General features: G+C 29.6%; 1 long non-coding RNA gene across 1 annotated transcript in view; it reads right to left on the reverse strand.

The window, feature by feature from the left end:
• LOC115887101 overlaps positions 1–22513 on the reverse strand; it is a 146054-nt gene that overhangs the window by 85230 nt on the left and 38311 nt on the right. Inside the window, exon 3 of the long non-coding RNA XR_004051008.1 lies at positions 11453–11582. This is a non-coding gene — a long non-coding RNA (uncharacterized LOC115887101). The remainder of the gene's footprint in view (positions 1–11452; positions 11583–22513) is intronic.

Genomic DNA, 22513 nt, shown 5'->3' on the forward strand with positions numbered 1-22513 from the left:
CTTTTGTTTTTTCTTTAGCATATTATCAATAAGGGAACACTTATATCCATTGATGATGGCAATTTGTTTAATAATATTTAACTCTTTTTTAAAATTCTCTGGGCTCAGTGGCTCAAATATTTAAAAACTAACAGTAAAGAGAAAAATATCATACAGTCTATAACCAAGAAAATAAATGATAACAGTTTAATAATTACAAAAGCCGATAACGGCAACACTATAACAATTCTTACAAAAACAGAATATGATAAGAAAATAGCTGATATTTTAAATAGTGGAGATTTTACTAAAATTTCTGATCCAACATGTAATTTTCAAAAACAAATTCTTTCTATTTTAAAAAATAACAAATCTATATTACCTAATAACAATGAATACTATGCCAAAATAATGAATCCTTCACCCCCATTACTCTATGGTTTACTAAAATTACATAAAGACAATAATCCAGTTAGACCAGTCGTCTCGTACATAAATGCTCCCTCTTATAAATTATGTCAAATACTAGCTAAAACACTTCCTTCCATGATCAATTTTCAATCAAAATTTGCCATAAAGAATTCTTTTGAGTTGCTAGATAATTTGAAAAATATTGAAGTTCCACATAATGCAACACTCGTTTCTTTCGATGTCAAAAGCCTGTTCACTTCTATCCCAACCCATGAATTGTCCTCTATTATTTATGAACTAATTGATAAATCTAATCTTAATATAATAGTAAAATCAGATTTAATAACAATAATTGAAACTTGTTTAGAACAAAACTATTTTCAGTATAACAATGAAATATTTAAACAGAAAGATGGGTTACCGATGGGTTCCCCAATTTCACCGTTATTCGCAGAAATATTTATGGCAGATTTTGAAAAGAAGCTATTTAAAAACAAGAGTAGTTTAATATCAAAAATAAATTATTGGGCAAGATATGTAGATGACATTTTTAACATTGAAAATGTTTCTGTTATCCTATATAAGGGAGCCCAAATCGAATTAAAATGCTACATTTGCCACAACATGCTACAAACCAAGCCACACCATGACGTCATATATACAAGGGTATAGGAAATCTCGGCGCAGCGGCGGCAGTCGGCCAGCGCGCGCAAAAACCATTACATCGCTAATTGTTTATTGATATATCTTTATTAGTTTAAAAGCAAAAAATATGGGGTTTGCTTTGATACCTTGTCAAGACATAAGCGAAACTTTTAAATTGTTTCTTTTTTTCATTTAGGCCTTCGTTTTTCGTTAAATGAAAGTTATATTAAAAAAAAATCTCTATTTTTAAACCAAATTTTCGCATGATTGAAATGATTATTCATGTTTAAAGTTTTTTTTTGGTCATAAGCGCTAATGGAAATGTTTTTTTGTAAATAATTATAAAAAATTACTCCCTACGAAGACTTTATTCTGTACTGGATCAAAAAATAAGTATTTGTTTTCTCTATACGGTGGTATTAATATATCGATTTTTGATGATAGTGCCTTTTTACCCTGTTTAATTTTGTACTACTTTCGGAATAAGGGTCCCCATATCATGTACTGTGATGTACTGTACTTCCATCCCTGAAAAATTCAGCTTGTGACACCGAAGTGAGAGGTAACGTCAAAATAAGCTTTAATCTACCTACATCATCATAGGTAGGTGTAGGTACTCTAGGTAAATTCTACCTAGACAGTAGCTGAACTAGCTGACAGTAGTAATTAATTTGTTATCCGATAAGTAGTTGTCATTATATAAGTTTAATCGTCTTATACCTCCTATAACGGTAGGTTTTGGATTTTTCCTGATTGGTTTGTTAAACAAAAATATACTGGGCATATAAATGTCTGTTACAGGTTAATTCGTTAAAGAAATATGTTACACACATATTATTTTAATAATAATAGTATAATAGTAATGGCTATATTATGTTATAACACATTATTGAATTAACAATTGAAAACAGTATTGAATGTACTTATTTTAACCAATGCATTGTTTTGTTTTTTTAATCTCACAAATAAGAAATATTTTATAGTTTTTATTATAAAAAACAGTGATTATACAATTTATTTACACCCCTTACACTGTTTTCTGTAAGGGGTGTAACCAGGAGTATATTTCGTAACCTTTTACGATATAAGAGGGCACAAAGTGTTTTATTACTTAATGCTTAAAATTTAATAATATATTTGTACATAAAATAAAATAGACTAGAAAGTCAATTAATTAATATTGACGTAATTACTAAATAAGTACAAGATTTTTTTTCTAATTATTTTAGTGTATTTTTAGTCACCGAATTATAAAGGAGAGATATCCAACCATTGCATTATTTTACTCACAAATAAATGTTTTATGGTTTTTATTATAAAACAACGATTAATTTATTATACACCCCTTAACCCAAACACTCCAAGGAGGATATTTCGTGACCCCGTATTTAAAGTGGACAAGGTTTATTAGTCAATGTTTTAATTACCCAGCGTCTTTAATAAAAATCTAATGTAATTTTTCATAGAAATGATCTGACATGAAAAGCAAATTTTATCAAAAAACTTTTTGATTATCTACAAGGAGTAAACCGCTGACAAATGTCTGTATACTAATGCCAAAGTAATGCCAAAAATACAATTAAATACCAAAATTTCTCATATAATGCCCCACTAATGCCAAGCTGATTCCAATATAATACCACTAATACCACGAATAATATGTAACACATTTGTTTCACGAATTAACCTGTAACAATACTGGTAGGTACGTGCACAGATTTTTTCCTAGGTAACTTAAAAGTCGTTAAAAAGTCTAATTATATTTAAAGAAGATATAATTCCAACAAATTACATTATAAGGCCAATAATGCACAAGTAATACCATTAAAATTTTAGCGTTTTTAACTTGTGTAACATATTTCTTTAACGAATTAACCTGTAACAATAGTGGTAGGTACGCGCACAGATTTTTTCGCTAGGTAACTTATTAAGTCGTTAAACAGGCCTATAAAAGCTATAACAACATAGGTAACTAATATTTATAATTTAATTCGAGTTTTAATCTCAAATAATAAATGTTTTTACTGGTGTATTTCTGAAGTGTTCATTATTAAAAGTAGATATTCTTCAAGTTATGCGAAGTAATAAGTAATGTTTCCGGTGAGACCGCGTATATGTCACCGGATTCTGGTTAGTATAAAGACTTTTTCTATAGAAAGAGTTTTTTCTATATTTTCCTTTCAAAATAAGACTAATTTCTTCTTATTCTTTTAAATATTACAGTGTTTCTTTTTCCTAAAATGTTATACTTAATTTTCGCTTAAAATTAAAAAATCACAAATGGAGGAAAATATACGTTATTGAATAAAGTTTATACAAATCACTTTACCATAACAAAAAAGTAAAAACATGTCATGGCGGAAGATATTCAGGTGGCATTTCACACATTTATCTATTAAAATCGAGATTAAAATAATAAACTTGCGTAACATGTTATACACGAGATAGAAAATTTCAGAATCGATTAATACGCAATACGCTACGCAGTCAACTTATTCCTATGCGCGGATGAGCGTCTTCAAGACTCTTCCTTCGGCCAGGGTCACGACGCCGTCGAAGAGGAATCGGCCTACGTTTGGCTAAACAGGCTGGACACGGAGTACGATATTGGCGAGTCTGACTATTTATAAAAATTTGCAAAGTAAAATATGTTGGAAAAATAATTAATCCATACATATATAAAAGCTCAAAGGGTTTTTTTGTTGCATCCATCCCGCCGAAACCGCTTTACCAATCTTGATGATTCTTTTTTTAAATGAAAAGTATATATGTGTAGATTTGTTATGAAGTATTTTTATAGTGCTTAATGGCTATTTCTTTGTATAAAACGACTAAATACTAAAACATACCTGAAAAACACCTACACACAATACCTCCAGAAATAAATTATTTGTCATTGTCAGTGGTGTGTCAGTTAGATTATATATAACGTTTTTAGATATTTTAGAGTGAGTTCATGCCGCCAGCTTTACATACATAAATATTAGCACAAAGGTTCGTTTAAACGACATTAGTGAATTAGCTACACAAAGCGATTTTAGGAAATTCATCCTCTTAGAGAGTAAAATTATCTCGGAACAGTTTATTGTATGAAAATTCCTTACTATTTGGTCTAGAAGAATGAAATCCTACAAAAAGAATTAGAAGAAATTTTTGGAATTCATCAACCAAATGGGTAAAGTTAGTAAAAATTTATATAAAACTTGGTGACCTCTGGATTATACACATAAAAATTGGCACAAAGGTAAAGCGAATTTATGAAATTTATACCCTTAGGGAGTAGAATAGGGAATTAAAGTTTGCTGTACGAAAATGCAATACTGTAACATTATAAATCAGACAGTATTTTATACAAGGGTTTATTTAGTGACATCATAACGAAATATATCTTCCTCAATTATCCTTCAAAGAATAAAAAATAACCTATAAAGAGAGTATTAGTGCTCTTAATAAATAAAAAAAAGATGAACAATAAAAAACATCTATGCTCACTAGCTCTCTATAAAGAAGTAAAAAATCATTTAAATCAATGCATGAACGATTCGAGGTGTAACGCGAACGTAGTCGCGAGAAATAGCTAGTAATTTATTAAATTATTTTATTTAACTCATTAATTTTCATTGAAAAGGAATTTTTGTAATTCGCCACTATATTAGTTAAAAACTAAGAAACTCATATCAAATTTAAGTTATGCGATTTTGACTTATACTTTTTACAAAATCTGAACACATTTTAAAAGAAAAAAAGTTTTTGATAATATTTGTGAAGATTGACTACAAGTTGTATAACATAAATTTCTACGACCGGTCTATATACCTAGTGGTCTGCAGCATCGCCTTGTGGTGCAAACGTGGGCCTGTTAATCTGTGACGTGACGCCAAGAAAAACAGAAGTGTGGCTAAGAATTTAGTAATTTAAAAAAAAGTCTTTTAGATACAGTAGTAGGTATTAAAAAGTTTTGTGTTTAAATGGGGTTTGCCTTTAACAGTTAAAAAATTATATCGTAAAGTGTAACTTTCCGTAAGAATTCTTTATCTGTCATTGATCATGATCTGTCATCATGTTAACCTGATGTTTTGTATGTTATTTTGTTTTTTTTTTTGAGGTTTTTTTGCTTGCTTGTTTTACGGATAGGTGCGATCGCATAATTATTATTCATAATGTTTTATTTAATGTTAACATTACTACTTTTTCAGTGAATCTTTAAATCTGTTTTTTTTTGTTAAGTTACACTCATATTAACACTAATCATATTTTTACGTTTTTATTCATCATTTTCAATGCTCTCCCGGTTGCATCTTTGTAAAGGACTGTGAATTTTTGTATTTGGTCAGGCACCGAGAGAAATTTAAACAGTTTTTTAACATTATTAAATTCAATTAACCCGAGAATACAATTTACTATTGAAAAAGGTATTAATACCATCAATTTTCTTGATGTTACAATTATAAAACAGTCTAATAGATTACAATTTGATATTTACAGAAAACCCACTACCACAGACACTGTAATACATAGTCAATCACACCAATCCTGGCAAATCAAAATGTCACCCTTTCATAGTTTAATTCATAGATCAGTAATGTTTCCACTGAGCCCAGAGAATTTTAAAAAAGAGTTAAATATTATTAAACAAATCGCCATCAACAATGGATATAAGTGTTCCCTTATTGATAATATGCTAAAGAAAAAACAAAAGAAAATATTAATGAAAAATTTTTATTCCGCTAATTCTAAAGACAATAACAATTAACGACTTTTAAACTACATTCCTGATTTAACTAACAAAATATCAAATAATCTCAATAAAATAGGATGTAAAACTATTAACGTAAATAAAAGAAATTTAGGTCAAATTTTATTAAATAATAAAGACAAAACTAATGTCAAAAATAAGTCGGGTGTGTATAGGGTGGATTGCAATGATTGTGATGCCGCGTACATAGGCCAAACAGGTAGAAATTTAGATATAAGGATTAAAGAACATGTAAAGTCTATTAATAATCTCCAGCATAGTTCTGGTCTTGCAACTCATTGTATAGTAAATAATCACAAAATTAATGAAAACTCAATTAAGTTACTACACAGAGAAACAAAAGGTAGACGCTTAAATTACATTGAACAGTTAGAAATACTAAAATCTGTTAAAAACGAAAATAATGTTAACGACCAACAAGGATTTCTAAACACATTTTTTATTACCCCTATTGTAAACTCTCTGAACCCACCCCCATAGCAAATATATATATAGTTACAGTGTAGTTCGACGATTAGTTCTTAAAAAACTCTTACTGAACATCACAAACCTATCACTTGTAAAATATTATTTAAAATTTTTCACATGATAATAATCAATGACTAAACTCATAAATACAACAAAAAGTGTTAAAAAACTTGCTTTAATAACTACTTATACCCGGCGGCTGATGGTAGAAAGAGATTTCGGGGTTTTCTTCGACATTTCATCAAAACCGACACAACTCATATGACGATTTCGAAAACACTGAAGGACATCTGGACATATGAAGGAATTACAAATTACAAATTTTTATTTGGGAAGTTTTTGACTTAGCGTCCTCTACTGGACTAATGTATTACTATTACGGGTTAACGTTTTGGTGGTTGTATAAAGATGTCCCAAAAATAAAATAAAAGTACAAGAAAGAATTAAGGTAAAATCAAAAAATATTCTACGTTATCTAAAATATAAAAATATGGGAATCCCCGATTTTCTACATATATTGCAGGTAGTAAATTTATACGACGCCGTATATACCTGGCGGCGTATTTCCATAATATACCATATAGAGAGCATAGGGTCTCTAAGCTCCGCCTTCAAGCTTAGTTTAGGATTGAAGATGTCTTTAACACGGTATAGAATGGAATAGGACAACGCGCCAAATGTGGTATAGTATGGAGTCGCCTTCTCAGCGTTACAACGTGATATATGTCACATTCTTAGTCACATCTTGTATTTTGCATTGAATTAGGCAGTTTGCGAAACAAACATCGGCGCATGCGGCAGCAAGCACTTACACTTAATTTTTCAATTCATTGCTAGATGGCCTTTTACTAGGGATGCACTGCAAACAAATATTCCAGCAAAACCAAAGTGTTTCTTTTTATTCTAACAAATTAATTACCTGTAAAACTGTATAAATAAAATAGGCCTTCGATTTAAATAAAGATCGATTATACCAAAAGATCGTTTGATAAAAATCGATCGATTTGATAAAAATCGATCTTCGATTAAAATCGATTCGAATCGTACATCCCTAGTGTGGTGTGTAGTTTAAGGTTATGTTTAAGGTTATTCGTGGGTTATTAAACTCGCACAAAACAGAAAACAACAAAAAACAATGCCAAATAAACCTGTAAAAAAGTACTTTTATTATTTAAAATGAAATATCATATAATTCAGTTGGTATACGAGTATTTTTTGATTTATTTGTAATGTTTTGCGTCAAAAATATGTGAGAAATGAGGTAAACAGTTTAAATGTCTTAATAAATTCGTTTTTAATTTATTAACCTTTCAGGTATTTACCTAATGATAGGAAGAAATTAATTATGTAATGGTAGGAAAAATAATTTCACTTTAATTACGTATTAGAAAATCAGTAATCTTCCATTTGGATGCATCAATGGAGAAGAAGGCAATTGTCAAAAATCTCAGTAACACTGTTGTAATTATGTACTCCCTGTGGTCTTATTAAGCATAAAGTTTTGTTTTACATGAAAATAATTATCCCATTTAATTATGCATTAAATTTTAGTGTCAGCTTATTGATAGCTCGATTACCAGTCAAATAGTTTCGATGTTTTCTATACTATGAAGAAAATTTGATCTGATTAGATTAATTCAGATGTAAATTTATGTTATACGTTAAGATATTTTTAAACAAACCAAGAAAGTTCTCTTCAGACAAGTTCTGGTCTGAAATTGCAAATATTAACGAAAAAGTTATACATGTAGTTTTCTATTCATAAATGATATTATTGATTTTATTCTAAGCTTTGGGTGGTGTGGAATTTTGCAAGTAGGACTTTTTAAGTCTTTCTAGTCGATGTGGCAACAGCGGGCGGCGAACAAGCCGAGATCCGCGAGATTGCCGATTTCCCCCGGCGGCTCGGGGTCGCAATTTTTTTTTAAACTTTCAAAGTTAAATAACTCGGTTATTTTCAATTTATTTTAAAAATGGTAAAGAGAAAATATGTTTGTTTTGGCCAGATCTACCACCCCTTAAAATATCTGAACTCGTTTCTGGGACACCCTGTATAAAATGACAGCGATCTTCATTTCATAGCCATCGCTGATGCCGTTTTTTATCATACGGTATTATTTTACACAAATGAATATTACTGTTTATGCTATCAAAAGTAACGCCAGTAATTCGACTACGAACTATACCCGATTTTGGCGCATTTCCTCTATTCCGTTCTATAGCCGTGTTAGAGACATCTTATTACTGCTGAACTAAGATTGTGGGCGGGGCTTAGAGACCTTATGTTCTCTACATGGTATATTATGGAAATACGCTACCGGGTGCGTCTCAAAAGTGGCTCACCCCTATTACTTTTTTATTTTTTTAGATAAAAAAATGAGATTTGGTATGTTAGTATATGACATAAATTAGGATTGATTGGACGTATTCAACTGTTTTCTGTCACTTCCTGTTTCACCGGAAATGACTACAATTTTTTATTTTTAAATGGCACCCTCGGTATTTTTTTTTACTTTATTCGATAGAAAATGACATTCTAAATAGAATGACGTATCATATGTCAACTTTTGACATATTCGCTTAAAAACAAATTGTATTTTAACTTTCAATCTAGAGTGCCATAGCTGTGTTAAAAACACTAACTTTTAATCAAGGAGCCTTGGAAAAATAGATTTGATTGTCTAATGTTTTAGTGTCTTGCTCTGGCAGGTTAAAAGATGCCCAAATCGTATTTTTGATCATATCTCAATTTGTTTCAAATGGAACGAGGGTGGATCATTAGCATATTTCGAAAAATATTTTTTTTACAAATAATTTGATACCACACACTTGGTACTTCGAGTCAAATTGTCGTTATGAACCGCATGTTACAATTTCAAATAAACCATATGCGAAAATATCAAAAGTTGACATGTGATATGTCATTCTATTCAGAGTGTCATTTTCTACCGAATAAAGTAAAAAAATACTGAGGGTGCGATTTAAAAATCAAAAGTTGCAGTAATTTCCGGTGAAACCGGAAGTGACCGAAAACAATTGAATATGTCAATCAATCCTAATTTATGTCATATACTAACATACCAAATCTCGTTGTTTTATCTGAAAAATTAAAAAAGTTATAGGGGTGATCGACTTTTGAGACGCACCCGGTATATTTATCCGTTGCGTATCTGAGAGACTAAATTTTACGACCTACATCGACAATGCTTCGAAATAAACTAAATCAGGCGATCAAGCGAATCGCTCGCCGCTTACTACTTGCCGTTCATTACCGAAAGAATATGTGCCCTGCGCTCGAGTGATCACTCGGTTATTGCAATCGCTTGATATTCGAGTACTTGGTTATTGAAATTAATCGGTTTTTCCCATCACTAGTATTAATTAGTTTCCAGAACCGTACTAAAATTTTTTTGTTCAACGATTGTGGAGTTCGTCAGTTAGCAAGCAAGGGATGGTTCGCAAATGTAAAACCGATAAAAAATGAGTTTCAAATGAAAATAATATCAAATTATTAAGTCATGATAAAGTAAACATGAACACAAATAATGAACACAAGTGAAAAATAGGTAGCTTAAAAATTACATCAAACAACATCAACCAACCTCGAAACCAACTTAACTAAATTGCAAAATGCCCATAAAAACATAACACAAAAAAAATAACTAATACATTCAGCAATATTATACTAAATAATAAAATAACATTTAAACTTCAATAATTATTGCTAATAAACATTATAGAAACTTCAAAATAACTTCAGAAGTAAGGACAGTAGTACTGATCATCATCACTATTTATTTAGAAGTTTGATTTCGACCGCTAGAAAGTATTAAGTCTTTCGCACGTAACAAAAATATGTTTTTAATTATTATTACCGAGTCCCGAAAGTACCGAAAGAACCGGGAATTAACAATTTCGAGTCCCGGTTCTGTGATGTCTCAAAAGAACCGGGAATTTCCGGTACTTTCGGTACCGGAAGATTATGACAATATGACAATGAAAAGTTGCTTTCCATAACAATGTTTAATTTGTACATGATTTGTACTTTCTATACCGTATAAAATTCTGATTATTTTCGAAATACGTGCAACTTTTACTGCGCATGCGCAAAGTAAAGTCCTTAGACAAGACAAACCTATTGAACGTTTCATAAGTGCAATAAAGAAGGTTTGAAAATGGCATGTCATGATGTTGGAGACATATTTTTTAATACTAAACTTATAGCGTTGATTTATCCACTAAGTATATATGATCTAGGAAACGAAGTTATATTACCATAGAAACTCCGTTTTGATTTTTAGGATTTAAAAAATTCAACACTATTCTCATGTTTTTCTTAATTTTCTCTGAAACGGTATGGAAATTTTGAAAAGTATAAGCAGGGATAAACCATTTTATGACAAGCAATTTCTTTTATAAAGAATGCATTTTTTTTAGTATAGTTTAATTTTATAAAGCTCCTAACAAGATAAAATAAAAAAATAATATATACAGGGTATCCCATTAAAAAAATTCAAGTTTGGGTCATATTTCAAAAATGACCGCTCCCAGCGAAAGTTTAGTTATGCAACTGAATTTTAAGTGAAAAACTCATGGGACCCAGTTTTCACCTTTTTGATAAGCTATAAAATAACCGAGATACGAAGATGGTCGAAAAATGCAACATACTTAAATTCGCCCTGTATTTCAGGAAAGAGGAGGGCTATAACAAATCTGTGTGTAATATTTTTAGTTTCATAAAAAGTAGCAGTGATGTGAAAACCGCATCTTTGTAGCCCTACTCATAAACAAGAAACCCTGCAAAACATACGAAAAAGGGACACCCTGTCCAAGGCGATGCCAATTTTTATTATTATAGCATGCATATTTAAATATATATCACAACCAAAGATTCTAAACATATTTAACCCTTATAATAAATGCCTTTTTTAGGTCCAAGAATTCAAGAATTAAATAAATTACCGGGTACTCCATAAGAAAAAAAAAAGAATAAATAGATAGGATATAAACCTTGCTCATAAATTAATAAAATGTGATCAAAAACTTATTTAATCAGGCTTTTTACTATTACAATTATCATGAGAAATTGGATTAAATTTTAAATGTGAATGTCAAAGCTCGCTTAATCATACAAACTTACTTCACAAAGTAATAATTATATATAATTATTAAAATAAATTTATTTGTACTTACCCCTTTACAGTTTTCAAAAATGTGTTATCCTTGGGGAGATCAATTGTCCACAAAGTCAGGCAAAATTCCTCCTCATGAATATTGGACCACTCATATGTAGGTATTACTTCTCTCTGATGGTATATTTCCGCTAAAAATAATACAGAATTAAAACACAAATTTTAAACATTACTAATTAATTAATTATATCATTAAAACTTTAATTCTCATTATCAAGGTGTTTTACTTTTAAACAGTTAGGGGAGAGTGGGTACAGTTGTAACAGTTTTTAGAAATTTATTTTTCAAAAATAGAATAAGAAATTTCGCGAAGTGTACTTATTATCTTTAGATAGCCTAGATATTTATCATCAAAATGCACATAAGAAATCGAAGGTATATTCACCTATGTAGTCTTAAAAAAGGCAACAGTGGTGTGATGACATGTGTTACAATTGTACCCCGCGGTGGTACAGTTGTAACATAGAGGAGGGACAAATGTAACGTCTTTAGTATATTGATTTTTCATCTGAAGCAAATAAAATTTTAGCTCCTAGAATCTGACAAACGTTAAGATATGATTTGGATGCATTCAAACAATAATAATTGCTAGAAAATGAATGCCAACTTTTATTTACAATATGTGAAAAAACTGGTTCAGACAACAATCTTCAAAAGTTATACCTATTCTATAGAATTTTTTCTAAGAATAATTCTAACGTAGTCACAATCGTAGATTTTTCCAAACAGCGTTCTAAAAAAAACTAATGCGCCTATAAAAAAATACGATATTAAAAACAAGATAATTAAAAACTTTAAAAAAATATCAACTTGCGAATTTCCCTTTTTTCCAAAAATGCTTTTTCTTGTTCGGGGGATAAAATTCGAGTATGTGGATTGTAACCACTTTAGGAGTTTCACCAGCTTGTATTTTTTTTAAATAACGGAAAAGTGTTACATGACCGAGGTCCAAACTTCTAGCAACTTGCCGAAATCCAAGATTTTCGTTCACAACCAAACCCGCAGCACTTTTTATAAGTTGTTTTGTAGGTCCCTTATCACTATTAATTATTTTTACTTAGGCATGTTAATTAAAAAAATTAGTACATCTAACGAAACAATGGGTAGGTATCATTGTAACATGTTACAAAAGTACCCTTTGCAAGTGTTACAATTGTACCGAACTGACAACCCTGCACTTTTATTGAAATTAAAAAACTAGAGCAAAATTTACCTTAAACTGAACCCATATCATGTTAAATATACATGCATAGGCTACAAAAGTATATACCTACATTGACTGTAAACTATCAGATATGATAGTTATTTAAAAACTGATAAAATGGCTTAAGTTTTGCTTTTGTGTCGATAAATAGATATAGCTCTATTGTTATGTCACTGCACTATTGCAAAAGTCTCAACTGTCGTCAGATTGTACTGAGTCTTAAACTTGAATAACTGACAAGGTGCCATAATAATGTATTTGAATTTAAAAAAGTTATGGTACCTGTTACATTTGTACCGCGTTACAATTGTACCCGCTCTCCCCTACTAGTGAACTTATATCACATCATAACCTTGACCCTGATTTTAATTGTTTTTTTTGTAACTTAAACTTAAAAAAAAACATTTAAAATAATCAGTGTGGAGGTTATAGGTGATTTAAAAATAATTCATAAATATATAAAAGTTTATGAACAGATGGCTCAAAGGCACTGACGACCAGCATTTGATTCAATGTTATTTTATTTAATTAGAATTCGCTCTGGGGTTGCCAAGATTTTTAGAATATAATAAAATTTATTTTAAGAAAGAACAATGGGCAATAAAGTACATATTAGCTTGAAAAAATCTGTGTATTTCACCACTGACAGGGAACCTACCTAATAAATGTTAATTTATGTAAAATACAGCTTGTGAACGTTAGAATTTTCAAGACAGTGGTATAATTTATTACAGTTGGGGGTTGGAACCTTTGGTGTTACCACAGGGTTATACCCTATTCGTTTGAAAGACGAAGTTATAAAAGGGATTGTGGTAAACCCCTAGGACATAAACCAATGATGGGCGGACCGTTCTGTTTCGTTTACCTGATGGGTTCATAATCTATTTATAATGTAATAATTTACTTTGCATTTTATAATTTGTAACAATAGAGTCTTATTTTAATAGCAGGTTCTTTGCCTACAATACAGTTTATCTATTGTTATAAATTCTAAAAATTAAAGTGATAATTTACTTTACCTTTTATAAATAGCAATAGATTATAAACTGTATTGTAGATATGAAAGGTGTTATTAAAATAGGACTCGCAAGAAATAGTAATAATAAGGACGAAAAAATTAACTTTCATGAGAAATAAACTGTCAGTATTTTATAGTCAGTTTATATTCTTATTTTACACGTAGTGTATCAGTTCGAATATTAAATATGTCTTCTCCAAAACGTCAAAAAATTTCGGCTTCAAGCTTAAATGAAAAGATCATCACTAAAGACCAAAAAAAATCCGTGCGAAGAATCGTACACGGGTATTTCATCGGAAAAAAAAACTTTAGACTTAATTCTAGAAGCTGCTAAGAGCGACCCGCAGATACCTGCAATGGGCAGGTCAAATTGTGGGATGTTTTGAAATCCATCAATTTTAGTTGGGAACAATTTCAAAGAAAATCCTTGTTAATAGAAAGGGGAGAAATAGTACGGTGGAGAAGAGATTATCTGAGAAGAATTAGACATCAGCGTTCCGAAGTAAAACCTATAAATTTTTAGACGAAACTTGGATACATGAAAGGCACAGCGTAAATAAGTTTCAACAAGATAAAAATGTTGTTACATCCACCATCTGCAAAAAGAACGCCGCTTAATCATAACACATATAGGGAGTAACCACGGTTTCGCCTCCTCACATTCCAAATGATAGGTTTGATATAAAGGTTCAATAATAAAATTGTCATGGATAATGCAAGTTAACATTCCAAAAAAGTTGAACGTGTTCTCAGGATAGGACGGCTTAAACGTGATATACAATCTTGGTTAAATCAAAGAAATCTAGTATTTCATGATGACAATGTTAAACGCGAATTAATAAAATTAGTGGTTTACCACACCAAGTTTTAACAAACAAAGATAAGTATAATAAATACGCTATTGACTAAATTGGCAAATCTCGGGATATAACTGTTCTTCGCTTGCCACTATACCACTTTGAGCTGAAGCCTATAGAACTTAGGTGTTTGGGCTCACACGTGAAAAATGCCTAGAAATAATGTGGATAGAAATAATATAACATACAAATTAGCAGACCTTAAAAATATGTTTGCAAAAGCAATACGAGTATCTAACGTGACTCCAGAAAACTGGCAGAAATGTGTTGAACGCGGAATTAAAGCAATGGATCAAATTGTAGAAGCGTTAGTGATATCACTTGGTTCAGATGATATGTCAGATTTTAGTTCAGATATGTATGAAATGTCGGATATAGAAGACGTTTAATATTTATATTATTTTGTTGTTTAGATTTGAAAATTAATTATTTTAATACATATTTTGTATATTGCCTTATTATTAATATCAGGAATTTTATGAAATAATTGACTCTTACTAAAACTGTTTTAGCAAATAAATAAATGTTTTATAAAAGTTTTACATTAACAAAATCTGTTTTTTTTTGCAGATATCTATGTTCTACCAGATAAGGCTACTTTGCATAATTTTAGATTATTTATTGCTTCGCCTTCCAAACGAATAGAACTTTTTATTTTGTACATTTTTTTTTCAATGGCAAAATACATAGACTATGTTCAAGAAACGAGCTCGTCACAAATGTAAAAGACGTTTATCACTAAGTATACCTATATAGTTTGAAATGTAAGAATTCTTGCGATTAAATAGTTTTAGATAATAAAATACATCCCCATTCAACATTCAAAAAATAACAAATAGGTATATAAATAAAACACAATTTCACTAAATTATAATTTAATGTCGATCAGACGAACGCATGTGAGTAGAATGCCAGTATGTATAGTTCAAGAGCCGGGTGCAGAAACCTGCAGGAGTTTTCTGAAGGCTCATAGGTACGAGGCAAAGGTAGTCAGCAGTTCCGGGACACCTAGCGCTGAGAAGCGCGCAAAGGTGTAATTTTAATTAACACCTCCACACTGTTTTCTGAAGGTTGAACATTTGTAGATAACATTCGAATGCAATATAAAACAAAAATATAACAGTCAGACACAGCAGTATGAGGATACAAAGCGTCAGCGCTACCTCAAACGCGCTGTCAAAAAAATGCCGCTCAAAATTCTTAATAGTAGATTATTTTCTTTTATCTATGCTCAAAGTGATTTCTGAAGGTTGAAACTTAGCAAGGCATCACTTAGGGTTATTATTATTATTATTAGGGTGCCCATAGGAAGTTATTTAAAAAAAATGAGTTTAAGTGTGTGGCACTGAGAAACCAGCATAACTAAAAAGTAGAAAATAAATTTTAGAAAAAATACTTTTTTAAAACAAGCTTTTATTTAAATACACTAAAAAGAAAACATAAGCTTTTTCTTTAAAACTTTTATTATGAACTTATAACGTCATTACACAATTTTAATATTATAAAAAAGCTTGTTGATAGATTTCAGTGTGAAATGTTAGATTTCAGTCTGAAGTTGGGGGACAACTAAAATTTGGTAGGAGAAATTTATAAAGATGAAGAAAAAGATATATGTAAAGATATTTCAGTTAGCTGCTACAGGGTATTCAAAATATATTTATGAATTTCAACTACTTAAAATTAAAAAATCTGAAATTTTTTAAATGGCAATCCCTATATATTATCATTTTTTCTGAAAGATTTTACGAAATTTTACAACTTTTATAAGATATATATATATATATATATATATATATATATATATATATATATATACATGCAATCCGCCTTTATCAAGACCGAAACGTACCACGCGCCATCATTACGAAGCCCGATTTGGTTTTAGGAAGCCCGATTTCGGGCTTCGTAAAAACCGCGTGTATATATTTAATATAGGCATCAGGAAGGTCATCTCTATCGATAGCCGAAAATTGGTCGGGCTTCATAAAATCTTAAAATATATCAAAATATACACCTCTAGTACCCATGTATGTGACCTAGGGGGCGCGTAAGCGCGTAACAGACATATCAAGAGTATAAGAAGCCCGCTGTATATGTTTGATATATATTAAGAGTATAAGAAGCCCGCTATATCCGGCAACATCGTACCCTACCTAAACGAAAGATTTTAGATCTTTCTACTTAAGATTATCATTAGAAAATTAATGAAATAGTTTTTTTAGATGTTTATATTGAATTTAAAAATTTATTTTAGAAAATTATTTTAAGACTTACGATTTTTAATTACACTAAGAAAATATAAATGGAAGCTTTAAAAATATACAGTGTTATAATATAATAAATATAAAAAACGTAAATATACGTAAATCATATTTTATAATATTATTTTGTTTTAAATATACAGGGTGAGTTTCCTACGATGTTCTTTATGGGTATCTCGGAAACTACTGGAGCTAGAGTCGGTTAAATGGGGAAAGAATTGTAGTTTTGTGGTGTCATAAATATGCGCTTTTCAGATTTTTTTTCAGATTTTTTCCAAATTTTCAGAAGTTCATGGCTTGCTAGATATTTCGAAAAAAAAAAAACAAATTTTGGCTATTTTAAAAATTATCCCTAATTCCATTATAATCTATTTTAGACAAAAAGTTTTCAGATTAAAGTTGTAGATAATCACATCCTTAATGAGATTGTGTTCTCCGTTTTCTTCTAAAGCCTGTCATTTTTGACATATGATACAAACATATCTTTTTTTTTAAATGGAAACCATAGTTGGCCATGACTTCATAAAAAGCGCCATTTTTCAAGCTTTTTAGCGATATAAGCTGTAATATGTTTTTTTTTCGAAAAATTACCGAGTTATAGCCAATTCTTATCGTTTTTAAACAGTTTCACTTAGTTAGCCATGGAAACAAGTTCAATCGCCGTTGCTCTCAGAAATGTGAAGCTGTCACATCCAAACTTTGTAAATCAAAATGAACAAAAATTGTAAATATGAATTTTTCAAATAATGAAGAAAAGCGTGTAGATACTCGCGCATCAATAGAGTGGTTCCAACATGACTTTCATTATGACCCCCCCCCATAATGAAATAAATGTTAAAATTTATTTATATCATAATAATTATGCAAACTCAAGGGTAGGAAGAGATGGACCAATTGCATGGGCCTCCTCGATCACCTCACCTAAAGTTCGAAACATTTAAGTTGAACAGCGCGGCATCGGTACGGGGGGTATGGCTTCAGTTGAATTTATCCGTAAATTGCCCAGTGGTTTGCATTGGCCCGCATTCCTTTCGCTGTTCAATTTAAATGTGTCGAATATTATCCATTTTAGATTTTGTATGCGGTATGGTTAAGAATAAGGTTTACAAAAAAGCTTATGAATTAAGAGAGGCACTCGAAGTGGCAGTACGAGAGAAGTTTAAATCGACCGGTCCTTCTGTGTGAAATAGGTAGTAATTCAGTTTTAAAAAGATGCAACTCAAAACAAAGGCGGATTTTTTGAACATTTCTAAAATAACTTAAAGTGTGTAGTGATATTATTTTTTAAGTTTTAGTTTGTGTAATGTAAATTGTAAAGAACCGTTTAATACTATTTTCTGACTTTTTATAAGTGATAAATCATAACAGAATAAGGGTATCATGCAATCTAAGTGAAATTAGTCAAGAAAGATAAGAATTGGCTATAACTAAATTTAACTTTTATAACATGTCTTGAAAACCGTTCTCTAAAAAACGTAACATTCACCTGTCAACGTATCCTCGAAAATGTATGGTCAAGAAAAGTCAAACCAATAATTCTACACGCTTTTCTTCATTTGAAAAATTCGTATTTACAATTTTTATTTATTTTAATTTACAAAGTTTGGATGTGACAGCTTCACATTTCGGAGAGCAAAGACGATTAAACTTGTTTCCATGACTAACTAAGTAAAATTGTTAAAAAATTATAAGAATTGGCTATAACTCAGTAATTTTTCAAAAAAAAAACATATTATAGCTTATATCGCTGAAAAGCTTAAAAAATGGCGCTTTTTATGAAGTCATGGCCAACTATGGTTTCCATTTAAAAAAACATATGTTTGTGTCATATGTCAAAAATGGCAAGCTTTAGAAAAAAACGGAGGATACAATCTCATTAAGGATGTGATTATCTACAACTTTTATCTGAAAACGTTTAGTCTAAAATGGATTATAATGGAATTAGGGACAATTTTTAAAATAGCCAAAATTTGTTCTTTTCGAAATATCTAGTAAGCCATGAACTTTTTGAAAAATCTGCAGGGCGCATATTATTTATGATCCCACTAAACTTATTCTTTTCCCCATTTCACCGACTCTCTATCTCCAGTAGTTTCCGAGATACCCATAGAGAACATCGTAGGAAACTCACCCTGTATTAATACATAGTACTTATTTGTATATTTAAAAAATAATAAGTTTATAAACTTGTGACGTTTAGGACTTGCAGTTACAGCTTTAAAAATAAACAGTCTTTTACTTTAGATATTTTATTGAAAAATAAACTTAAAATCATATAAAACATCATATAAAATATACAGGGTTGTTCACCACATACGACACGGAGTATTGTAGCTAAACGATTAGATTTTTACAAATTGTAAGTTTTGGGTTCGTTGAAGGACTATTAGAGATAAAATTTAAAAATATTTTTACAAGATACAGAGTGTCCCAAATATGTAAAAAATATTATAGTTGTATTTTTTAAATGGAACTCCCTGTATATTATTCTATTTTTAGATTCTACGATTAAAATAAAGGTAAATTTGATTAAGTTTTATCACACTTAAACCTTACCGTTTTTGCAATATTTTCAATTTTATGAAATTGCAGTAAAAATATTAAGGCTTCATTTCTCCAAGGGTACAAAAGTTTTTAATACTGAATATTTACTGAAGATTATTTATTGATCAGATATTGTGTTGCAATAATAAAAATTTTACTACCTTGTACAGAGTGTCCAAAAATTTATATTAAATAATGACTAGCTTTAAACGGCAATGAATTTAAATGGAGCACCCTATATATTTTACGTGAATCAGATGCACAATGTAATTGTCTATCAAATTGTATTATACCATTTTTTACCCATCTCTTCAAGTTTTCGTAGAAAATGCATTTTCTTATAATTTAAACCTCATTTATCACTATATCCATGGAATATAGACATTTTAGATTATTTTTAAAGATGTAACAAATTTTCAAAAAGTACAGATACTAATATTGTCGCTTATTTCATTAAAAAAATTTAATTTTATTTGTCTTGTTATGAGCTTTCGAAAAATATATCCTATATTTGTTTCCATAAACAAGATAAATTAATTAATTAAGTTTATGACATAGGCGGCTGATTTACATGAGATAATCAAAACAATCGAGTCGACGTAAAATTTTGGTTATTGTCTATTCTACGCTAGTTTCTGTGTGTGAAATTACGTATGGGACAAGTTCATAAAAATATCAATATCTCTGACTGACAGCGCGTTATCGGCGAGTGTGAGTGCAGTTTATTAAGATAACATGACGAAGAGCAAAATTCTCTGGTTCAATTAAATTAAATAAAATAATAATACTCTTAAATTAGGTTGATTTATGTTCAAAAGTTAAATAATGCATTAAAAAATACAAATATTCTATTTAAAAACTGCAATTATACATTGAAATAAATTGTATCCACATAATGATAATTGTTATATAAAAAACCATATTAACTTACAATAATGGGCTAATATTGTATATGCAGCTAACTTAGTAATATTTTTTTAGTTATTAAAGAAGAAGGAAGAATTATCGGAATAACCATTTTTTTTAATTTTCCGGTGTATTGCTTTCATCAGAATGGAGAAAAAAAAGAACACAAGGAACATATGAAAGCCTAAAGTCCCAATTTGCAAACTGTTGCTTTCTTTATTGATTTATTGAACGAAGAGTTATAGGGGTTGAGCCACTTTTGAGACGCACCCGGTATAGCATTCTATTTGAAAAAGTTTAACTTCAACCTGGAAATAACTCTGTTAAAATGACACTATAGATTAACATTTTTTTATTAATTTAGGCTACTATTGCTAACCAATTTTTGTAAAAAAATAAAAGAAAATTATTAAATACACAAATAGAAAACCTGCTAAAAATTTAATGAAAACAGTGAGTCATTCTGCAATAGTTATAAGAAATGTTTAGAAATAAGTTTTTTTTCAACTGCTTACTATAATTGTAAATTTAAAATATAAATTTAAAATTTTACTACTTTACAGTTGAGGGCTGGTGTTACAACAGCAAGATAAAACACTAATTCACCACAAAACACTTTATTTTTGTCATCATGTATTTTAATCATCTTCTGATGATGCTAATATGGTTAGCGAAACACGCGTTTAGTACAAAAATAAAGTGTTTTGGTATATTGTGGTGAATTAGTGTTTTATTTTGCAATTTTACTACTATTGAAAAATGAGATATTTTGATATCACATGAGTCATAAAAATCATCAAAATACATTAAATAAATATTACTTATATAAATTTAAGTAGCAAAGAGTAAAATTAAAGATACGGCAACAACGCCGGGCTTCCCGCTACCGCGCAACATGACGCCCGGCCGATATACGCCGTCAAAACAAGAAAATATTCCAGCCGAATTAAATTCGTCGCACGTCCGCCCCTTGCCGCGCCAACCCAGACCACCGGGCTTCGACGTGTCCGCGTGATGTAGGGGCTGCGTATTGGTGGCGTTGCATGTATATATATATATATATATATATATATATATATATATATATATATATATATATATATATATATATATATATATATATATATATATATATATATATATATATATATATATATATATATATATATATATATATATATATATATATATATATATATATATATATATATATATATATATATATATATATATATATACCCATTTTAAATAGTTTGCGATTTATTCTGAATTATTTAATTTTTACCCTGTAATTCATTTATGCTAAAACACATGACAGAACAAAAATATGTATTATTAATCAAATATTAACAAGTAGTTTAGTAACTAGTTACAAATGTTATTATTAGTTTATATTAATTATCTTTGCTTAAATAATCTAAAATCACTAAATTTATTGCCTTTATTGGTGTATATTATGAAAGGCGACACTTGGATTTTCCCTTGGGAATAGCTATAGATTAGGATAATTCTAGATTACCTAGTTAGAGACTACTGATATACACTTTATAATATTTTTTTTCTCATAGCAATTCTGGTTTATTTTTTTAATTCGTTTTGTAAAGCCAATATTATACTACTGCTGCGAAATCGTCATATTACACACTGAAAATATTTTCTAGATAATCTACATCTACTCCTTAAAGTTACTTAGCAAAGTACTATATAATATAATATAGTATATACTTTTTGTTTCAGGACCATATTATAGTCCTGAAACAAAAAATATTTTTTCTTGGCTTGTTCGTGTATATCACATTGATTTTTAACAAAATAATGTTACTATTATTTCTACTATCTATACTTATTATAACAAATTAAACTAAAATTAAAGTTTTGTTCTTAATTTGCTTAACAGACATATCAAATTTAGATAGATAATTACTTTTTTGTCATGGTAACTATGATGTTATTAGCGTAATTGTATTAAACATATGGGTAAAAATAGAAAAAATTGGAATAAATCGCAAACTATTAAAAATAGGTATATGACATACTTCATGAAACTGGAAGAGTTTTGTAAAATCTATCAGAAAGAATGATAATATATAGGGTGTTCCGTTTAAAAAATTTAGATTTTTTAATTTTAAGTAGTTGAAATTCATAAATATATTTTGGACACCCTGTAGCATCTAACTAAAATATCTTTACATATATCTTACTTCATCTTTATAAATTTCTCCTACCAAATTTTAGTTGTCTAACTTCAGAAACAATGGCATCAATGACAATT

Source organism: Sitophilus oryzae, unplaced genomic scaffold (genome assembly GCF_002938485.1).
Source record: "Sitophilus oryzae breed Bouriz unplaced genomic scaffold, Soryzae_2.0 scaffold_551_pilon_pilon, whole genome shotgun sequence".
NCBI lineage: Eukaryota > Metazoa > Arthropoda > Insecta > Coleoptera > Curculionidae > Sitophilus > Sitophilus oryzae.